Source organism: Bradysia coprophila, unplaced genomic scaffold (assembly GCF_014529535.1).
Source record: "Bradysia coprophila strain Holo2 unplaced genomic scaffold, BU_Bcop_v1 contig_642, whole genome shotgun sequence".
Classification (NCBI taxonomy): Eukaryota; Metazoa; Arthropoda; class Insecta; order Diptera; family Sciaridae; genus Bradysia; species Bradysia coprophila.
This window is the reverse complement of record NW_023503881.1, coordinates 1-9,942: the sequence shown is the minus strand read 5'-3', so window position 1 is coordinate 9,942 and position 9,942 is coordinate 1. Positions and strand designations below refer to the sequence as shown.

Genomic DNA, 9,942 nt, shown 5'->3' with positions numbered 1-9,942 from the left:
CATTCAATTTCAAACAATGAATATGAATGGTTGGAATCAGGGCCTATTATTGGCAATGACTTACTAACAAAATTACTGAATTTATTGCCATATTTGACAAAATTACTGACATTACTGCCATAAATTGCCAAATTTATGACATAAATTCCTATTAATAAGCCCTGCAATGATTGCTCTTCAGATACATTCAATTCGAATGACTTGTTGACTTTAAGATTTTCGATGCATTTGTTCAGGTACTCCCTGCAGGTCATTGTGAAATAACGACATAAAAATAAAATTTTGTAACAAAATAGGGAATTTCCTTTCTCTTAACTAATAGTAAGCAACGAAATATGTAGATAAATTGGCAGATAAAAATAAAATAGAAAAAGAATTTCTCGGTGTACAAAAGTAAAACGAACAGAATATTTTCAACAAAAAAGAAATGGATTTCGTTATAACAATCTCTAAAAGCAAAAAAAAAAATCAATTTGTTCTAAATTTCAAATAGAAGTGAAACTAACTAAAACGAAATTGAAGCAAAGACGTACTTATACGATATAAAGCATTTTCGATTGGCGATGAGAAACAGTGTTCAATTAAAAAAAAAGAAAATCCAACTCTCAGTCAATTTCTTTTCGCAACGCCCAACAAATTTGAAAATATTTACAGGAATAAAGCTTTTACTAGACCATTCGGCTATCAGGAAATGTTTTTTTGATTATTTCATAGTAAAACACTTTTCTCATTCGATCCAATGCTTGAAATACAAAACAAAAAATTTCCTAGAAATTCGGTTAATGAACTTAACAGACTAATTCAACTAAATTTAATTTACAAAAAAAAAATCTTTTCATTGTCATCAATTTTCATATTTTGTTCTCGCTGACACACAGTACTTATAAACTCCAAAAAAATGTTTTCTTTCTGGCTCAAAACTAAAAATATTTTCTAAACAAAAATTCTGACTCTATAATACTCAGTAGGTCGAAAGAGACGATCCGGAAAAAAAATGGGGAGAATATCGTCCGCCCACACCTCTCCATCAGCGTAATAAATAATTAAATTCATTTAAATACATAAATCAGATTGAGATCATACATGGTTTGTTGTTTTGTTCATTTGTTTTCTCTCGTCCACACATTTTGCTAAAATAATTAAAATAATTGCTGCTGTTGCTGTGGAGTCGTGGCATCACTTTAACCATTACTTGAATTATGAACTTAGAATTTGAATTTTGTATAACGATTCTCATCTTCCGTAAAGGTCCAAGAACTTGTTCGACGAAAAATTATTTGTCGAACGGTCAAGGAGCTGGGAAATAGGTTCCTCAAGCTGCACACAAATAACTTACTCCATTAATATACAGAAGAAGCAGCAAAATCGTTATTGACATATTCACTATTCTGTCGATCTTCACTTTGACGAAATTTCGATTGACTTATCCCCACAGCAACCCCTCCAGACTCATTAAGTACACTATCATTTTCATTTGCTTTGTTTTTATATCTAATGCTTAACCAAACACACAATATTTTTTATACAAATTGAAACCGCTGCCGAACCTGACGCACCAACTTCTTTTTCCCCTTGTAGGCAACGGTTATGTTTTCTATCAATCGCGAAAAATGGGCGGGACCATCACGTGCCAGCACGAACGTGTCCCTGGCTTTGCCCAAAAAGTCTATAAAGTCTCCGTAGTGTCGAGGCGAAATGTGAGATAGTCTGGAAAATTGGAAAGGATTTGAGTGATGAAAGTACAATTGGCTGATCGGCGAATGCCAATAAAATACCTGGAATGTGTTGTATTAACATATGCAGCTACAGCAGCTTCCAGTAATTGACGTAATGGAGCCCGATCGTAACTCAGTTTCTGGCAAGGGCGCATATTGTTTCCTACGATAGAATTTGAAGTTAAGTAAAAGTTCGGCCATCACAATTCGAATGCTCATCATTACCTCTGTGATGCGTGTTAAAATGAGATATACCCGGCGATGGAACACTGCATCGACGCAATATATCCGAGAGTACAGTTGCACACTGTACATTCTTTATGACTAATGGAATCATATTGGCTAACTCTGCTTTGCCGAGCGAATGCGACAGTGCACAAGCCCAATGGATGTCATTTATCGCTGGATGAGAATCCTGATTGTAGGCCAAATGTACATTCTTCATGGCTAGCATTGCAAGTTTGTACGCTCGCATTGGATAGCCACGATGTTCCATATATCGAGCAATAGTAAAGAGTTGACTCGATGTCATGATGTGCGTGGCGGCATCAATAACAATTTGATAGGCAGTTTCGAAGGCGATAGGATCATTTTCGCATAGTGTCAAAGCATTCAATGCACAATTAGGTGGATCCTTTGTGGCACATTGCAGAGCCAAATTTCTGGCACAAGCTGACAATTCATCTTGTTGCTGTTGTTGATGGAGTCGAAGTTTAATTATCGAAATTTTGCAGGAAAATATTTGATTGCACCTACCATAACGTTCAAATTGAGCCGAGCTGAATGTGACATGATAGTCGTAGCAACAGCTCCAGTCGCTTCTGTAGGAGTGAATAGTTGATACCAATTCTGCATAATCGAAAGCAATGCATCCAATCCCAATTGTGTTGCGCACGTAACCAACCATCGAACCATCTCCCGGCGACGCCAATTCAAACAGGTCAATGTCATTCGCATTACCTGCAGACCCAATTCAAATGCAACTCCCAATAATGTTCGATTCCGATGATCACTTTCAGGTGTGGCGAAACGGAATGCATCTTGAGCTAATTTGAACAAATGCGATGACGAATGGATATTTCGTCGGGCACTTTCCAGTACAGACGACAACCGTGTGGGATCTCCTTTGGCTGCACTTAACATTGTGGAACTCAACGAACATTGCTGTGTTTCCAGGTGACCAAGAGTCCACCATCTGCGAAAACGGGATTTTGTAAAAAGTTGAATGTCGCACTCAATTGACATTGAACATACCTCGGATATCTCGACAAAATGAATCCATCCCTCTGGTAGTTATTGCTATTTTGGATATTATTGTCCATTGCACTTTCGTTACTCTCCTCCAACACTGGTAATCGCATTGCTCGTAGACCGACTTGGAACGCCAAATCGAGATGTTGATTCAACAACGAAGCAAAAAGAAACCTTGCCAGAGTGTGCATCGGCACAGATTCCGGATGAATTGACATTCCTAGAACAGCGTCAGTTATAGAATGAATTTGAAACAATGTTTGTGACCTAATCAATCTTACCTAAGCCACTGCTGGGACCACCATCCAACATTTGTATAGTTAATTGTTTCAGAACTTCTACCAATAATTGATCTAAATCGACATGACGAAGGCGAGCAATGAGCTGATCTTGCTGCTTACAAATTACATGTTGTGAGTAAAGACCTTGCGGCATGATTCGTTGTTTACCGAGAGCCAACGTAGCAGCCTATAACAGAGCGAAAATTTAATTTCCAAATCAGAGATATATCGAGGAGGATCAGCAAACAAACCTCAAACGCTAAAGTCAAATACGTTTCGCTGCGGTCATTTGACAGTGGAACACGAACATGATGGTATCTTGGCGAAATTAAACTGCCATCTTCAGCAGCTCCCGAAACACTATCGAATGATAGGCGTCCCATGTCGGGACCATTTATCGAATCGGGTATGATACATGCTTCAGTCAAACAATCGAATATGCAAGCAACAGCATCCAGAGGAAATTCAATTTCGCATCCGACGCAACAATCCAAGCAATTTGACACACAGCTCGGTTTCTTGTTTCGAACAAATTCGGGTGTGTTGGCGTTCAGTGCGGCTAGTGCAGCCTTTGAGGTAGATGCCCCATAATTAACAATATTTTGATAATTTATTTTGTTCGATGAACAAGCGGCTTTTGTTGACGATTCCGACAAGCATTTACACGATGATTGCTCATCCATTTTTTGGTAATGACGCGATGTATCAAACTGTCCGTACGTATTTCTTCCGAAGTAAATGTTTGAGTTAACGGACGATTGATTGCATGAGGTCTTATTTGCAGTGGAACAGTCACATCGATAACTTTTCGCAAGCGTACAGCACTTCGGTTTTTCAGTCGTAAATATCTTGCCAACAATAGTTTTTGATGCAACATTGATTTTTGGTGTGTTGAGAGCAAGGTTTCAAGGATGAAGACGATGAAGACGACGACGACGACGTCGATGGCTGCGCCTCAACCGAATCATTAGCAGTAGAATTTGCTTCTGGCTTTGAGCTACTACTCTCCCCGCCATTAGCGGTTTTGTCATCGGCCGATTGTGGATTTTTAGCATTTTTGCAGTCACCAGTTTGCATTCGCTTGTGGTTCGACATCGTACGGCTTTACAGAGGATGCAGCAGCTTCACGTCCTTTCATCTCTTGCAAACATCTGTGTCCGTAGTTGTCATGGATGTACTTATCTAAATCCTTACTACAATGTGGTCGTGGACTGAAGAAGTATGAATCGCCAACCATTCCAGATGACGATCGATGAACGATACTACAGTTGTCGGCATGGCATGTGCTGGGAGCGGCATTCAGATTCGGAAGGTAATTGTAGCGATTACCAGAGTTGAAATTAGATGATCCGTAGCGTTGATCGTACATGTGGTTGCCTAATGGGCCAAAACTTGTTCGAAAGAATGTAGGTGGATGCATATTGCTACCGAGGTTGTAGCGGTTGTTTTGGAAATTGTTGTTAAAGTGATTGTGGTAGTTGACACGTTCACGAGTTTCGATACAACGCTTGCACCCATCATGAGGAATATTATTGTACCTTGATGTGCTGTTGTAGTCGTACCGGTACATTTTGTAATCCTCTTTGTGTGGATTTAAATTGTGCAATGGTACAGCAGGTACTGCACTTCTGCTACTTGATTTTGATTCTTTGCAGTTGCAGCAACAGTGACTGGCCTTAACTGGTTCTTCAACTGGAGGATATTGTGCAGCAACAAATTGTTGATATCTGTGCCACAAGATCTGAGCATCTTTTTGAATTTGTTTCATTGTTCGTACAACGCTGACGGACAAGCGTAATGCTGCCTCGGTATGGCCGTGCGATCGTAAAGAATCCACTCTAGCTGCACACATCGAAAGTGGTTCATGCCACAATGGCTGACCCAAAGAATTGAAATTAGATCTTAAACCAGTCGGTTGAGTCTGTTTACTCGATGTAGCTGTTTGTATGGAATTATTACTGCTGATCGAGTAATTGTTGCTGGCCAAAATATTTTTCAAATGCTGATTATCCCACGACATGCCGACTGCATCTAAGGCTTTGTGGAAAATGGTTCGAGGAACTTTATTACGACCAGCAGCACTGCCGTTATTTAATTTAACCTTTTTTGCCGGTCGAGCATTGTCGCCATCAGGGTTTGCTTCGCGTGGCCGAATTCGGCTAGGGTTGGAAACTGGAGGTTTTTCATCATCAAGTTTGTTCTTCGACTCTTCGGCAATGTTCGGTGGAGAAATGTGCGGCTTTAAAGTGCACTTTTCACAAGGCGTTTTTGCCACGTCGAGACACATCTTCGACGAATGTCCGTTTTCGTGATCTAATTTGTCTACAAAACAGTCACATTCCTTAGCTGGAACAGCGTCGGTTTCTTCACGATCTTCCCGTTCATCAGTACAATCACAATTATCGTCTATTTCCTTACTGTCGGAACTATTGATGGAAGATTCAGTCGGTGGTATGCTTAGCTTATTATCACAGGTATCCATATGGCGTTTGTGCTCGACGCTCCTATCCGAATCACCAGAGGAGCAATTTTTTTGGCAAGAATATGTCGAGTCTTTGGAAGAGCCAACCGCATTAATACTATTTAGACCTAGAACACGTTTCGTACACACATCTACATTATCACAACATTCACTATTGCAATTCAGACATCGGTCTTTGATCGTTACACATTTGCTACACTTGCAGTTCGTCAAGTCACAGTCTAATTTCACCACGTCTTCACTATCACCTAGTTTATCAATTCGCAAAAAGTTGTTGTACTCATCGTTGCCGTAGTAGTTATTCATTCGACTACTCGGACCAGCCTCGTCCAAGTCCATATTTTTGTTAATAATTTTATCACGATCGCCGATGTTAATGTCACCCAGTTCAATTTCGCCGTCATTGTCGTAATCATTGTCGATATCCATTGATTCTCTGGAACTTTCATCATTTACCGGCGGAACGATGTCTAAATTCAAATTGCAACCAGATCCTTCGCTTAACAATGCCAAACCGAAATTTCCACGACTGTTGTCATCAAAACTTCCGACCGGACGAGAATCTTCTTGTAAATTTTCATCGTCACTCTTGTTCAAATAGTCGATATGTTTTCGAATGCTACTGCGTGGCCTAGGACTTCGAACTGCTTCATCTTCCAAATCATTGTTTTGTATATTGTTGTCGTTGATGTTCTCTTGCAACAGTAAATTGTTGTTATCATTCGGAATGTCTCCTTCGGGCTGTTCATTATTTTCTTCCATTTCTGCGTCAGCATCGGCATCGGAATCGGAATCAGACTCTGAACTGTCGTAATTGTCATCGTTGTAGTTATCACGCTGGTTGTGATTTCGCTGGTACATCATGTTGCGTAGATTGTTTTCCCGAAAAAACCGATTTCGATCTCGTTCCCGTTCTCGATGTGATCGTTCACGATACTAAAACAAAAAAAGATAAATTTTGAGTTCAAAATGTTCCGTTTCTAAAGGCGAAAGCAAATTACATTTTCATTCCTGCCAGGAGGTCGAAAATCTGGATCTTCTTGTGGACAAACATCATTCTTTGACCATTTATCCAAAAGCGTTTTCCATTGAGATCGTTCGATTGCGGTAGCTCTCGGATTCAAGACAATACACACCCACAATGCACCCAATTGATCCCATAACTGTCGGCATTTTTCCGTCATCGGTGTTCCATGACTCTTCCACATAACCAATCGCGGATCGCTCAGAAATTGTTCGGTAATCAACGTCAACATTCTGGCGCCATTCGAATCTTGAGCTCGCACATTTCTCGCACTTTGGCAAACAGTGAATTCAATTGCTTGTTACCGTTGTAGTAACTACCCTGGCCCAAATAACTTCGCACAGCTTCACACACTTGAGATTCATCCAGATGCCATGAATGATCGTCCATCGGTGGCCGCACCAGCTGTCGATCTGGAGCACCACAGATTGCATTTATTTCCGATTTTGTTGAAGAATTTCATCGGCAAGTTTTTGAGCGGTCGGCAGAACTTCGGTATGATGGGCCGATATGAGATATTGGACGAATTTTTGGAGTTGCTGGCGACTCATCTGTAGCAGCGTTTCTGTAAAAAATAAAGAGAAATTCTGTTCAACATTTGATATTCTTTTTTGTGTGTCCCAGTTCCCTCTTCCCAAAAAAGTGTATGTATTTCGTTCAGTTGCTACGTTCTGTGTAAACAACAGGTAGCCTTTTATCGGGTGGCTATGCCATCTGTTATCAACCACAATATGAAGAAAATACAAAAGATCCGTTTAACGAGTTTTCATTACAGCAAAACGTATGTAAAAGTAATGAAGTAGCAGATTTGGCGAGAATCGTTTTAAAATCAAAAGTAGTAAAAGATTCGATGCTTACATATAGCGTGAGTGGTTAAGACATATAACGAAGTAATGGTGCGCCCTATCCACGATAGTGTAAAATAAAAATAAATAAAACAGGAAAAAGTTAATGGGAATTGTTAATCACCACTTTGCCATTCATACTACAATAACTATTTCTATGAAATTGATCAGAAGTAGGACGTGGAACGTGAGTTTTTTGTGTTTTTTTTCGCGACTACAGCAATTTTCGGATACAATATTCATTAAAATTAATGAGAGCGTGGAGTGAATAATGTTTGTATATGCCAGAAATGGAAATGTATGCGTTGATAAATAAATAATTGAAATTTTAATATAAATTATATTCAAATTACCCCTTCAATTTTCATGTTATTTTCGCAAAAATAAAAAAATAAATTAATATTCAACACCCTGATTCGTAGGTAAACGTTGAATAATACAATTACAAATTTGCAATATTTTCCGATGCACTATATGTGTACAAGATAAGGTGTTAAAATATTAAAATGCTAAATAATAAATAATAAAACAAATTAATGGCATAAATGGGAATTTTAATTTTTTTTAGGAATATTTACAACTGCATGACATTTATTCACATCAATTTAATGAGGGTTCAGGATGCAATTTTTTTTTTTAATGATGGGTATCCGATGATTATTTAAATGACCCAGGTAACATGAAAATTTATATTGATTTTCGGCTGGAAAAGTTGTTTTTAACGAGCAGTCTCTTGCCATAGCTTTAAAAACATTTTTCCAAAACCATTCATTAACTTGTTAAATTGCAGATGGGAAATTCGTATTGAACTAGTGCAAAGAACACGTTTCATTGCGATACTCTAACATAGTCATTACTCTGCGTGCTAATTATACTTTCACAGCAGAAGGGATTTGACAAACATTGCAATTCAGAGTTAATTATTGATATGCATAACAGAATTCCAAAACAGTTCACATATTTCTAGTTCACGCATCGGAATGCATCAAGTCACGCATCAATTCCTATTCGAATGACATTTTTTTTTCGACGTTTCGAATTATTAAATCACCATAAAATGTGGCCTGAAAGAATTGATAAGCTGATGATGGAAACCAAAGAAATGTTTGATGGAATTTATAGTTCAGCAGTAGTGTTACTGTTGGAAACGAAGTACAACCTCACGAAAGGTTATGTTCTCAGTTATTAAACCTATCACAGGTGTCAAGTTTATTACAAGTTCATGTTGACTATGTTTCCGTTAGTTCTCTTGATCCAAGTATTTTCATCGATTGTAGGAAAATTATTTGCTTCAATAAAAATTTCAACAAATAAATTTTGCTATTTAAGACCAGGTTTGAGCTTATCGTTTATTTTTGTCGTCGCTGTCGATAAAAGTAGCCCCTGAAACGCATCTGAAATCGTACTCGAAAACTAAAATTTATCATTTATCAAGTGCCTGTGTAAATAAACCTCTTCTTAGATATCTCATAAATTTGAAATATTTTGAATGGCGAATGATCATAGTTGCATATAAGTATAGAAGCAACGATATTATACATCTTGTGTAACTGAATCTCAAGTAGACTCATCCGCCCTAATGTAATGCATTTTGTATAAATAAAATGCAGAAGAAGTACGGAAATTTGAGGTACAATTTCAGCCAGAACCACATTGTAAAGTTCCTGTTAAAATATTCTGAACGTATTCGCTTCGCAACGAAACGACATATACCTACAATATCGTCTGCTGTGTAATTTGATTTCATTCAATTTATTTTCATCTTGAATAATTGGACATGCGCCATAAGGTTATTAGTTTTGTACATTTATTATGGAAAAGGAAGGCACTTTTTCCATATATTTTTTAGATTATAGTATGGAGCGCTGTATTTGCCTTTTGCATTATATATCATTATTTCCTCATTTATTTTAGTTTTTTTTTTTAATAATACTTAAAGACACAAAATGGATGCGGCTATTTAACAAACATAAAAAAGACTAGTCAAAGTTCTTTCATGCCCAAACACACAACTGAAGATTGAACGAAACGATTATTATTGAACGTGAAATTTTTTTTATTAAATTATTTACACTGTGTCTGTATAGTATACATGATTCATGTATATTCTACATATACGTTGATCGGCTATACTTTGGTGTAATAATTATTCCTTTTAGCATTAATTTTTATGAAATTGAAAAAGCAATACACTTCGTTTTTGATGCATGTTAAAGTCAAATTATCTTCAACATAATTTGAATATTGATATTGAGTTAGTACTAAATTCGTGTTTGTTGTATATATAGTTTCGTTTCGCAGTATATACTTTTAGTATTGCGTTTTGTTTTGTTGTTTATTTTTT

General features: G+C 37.6%; 1 pseudogene; it reads right to left on the bottom strand.

The window, feature by feature from the left end:
• Positions 1–696: 696 nt before the first annotated feature.
• Positions 697–7,318, bottom strand: LOC119083428 (annotated as a pseudogene).
• Positions 7,319–9,942: the final 2,624 nt, after the last annotated feature.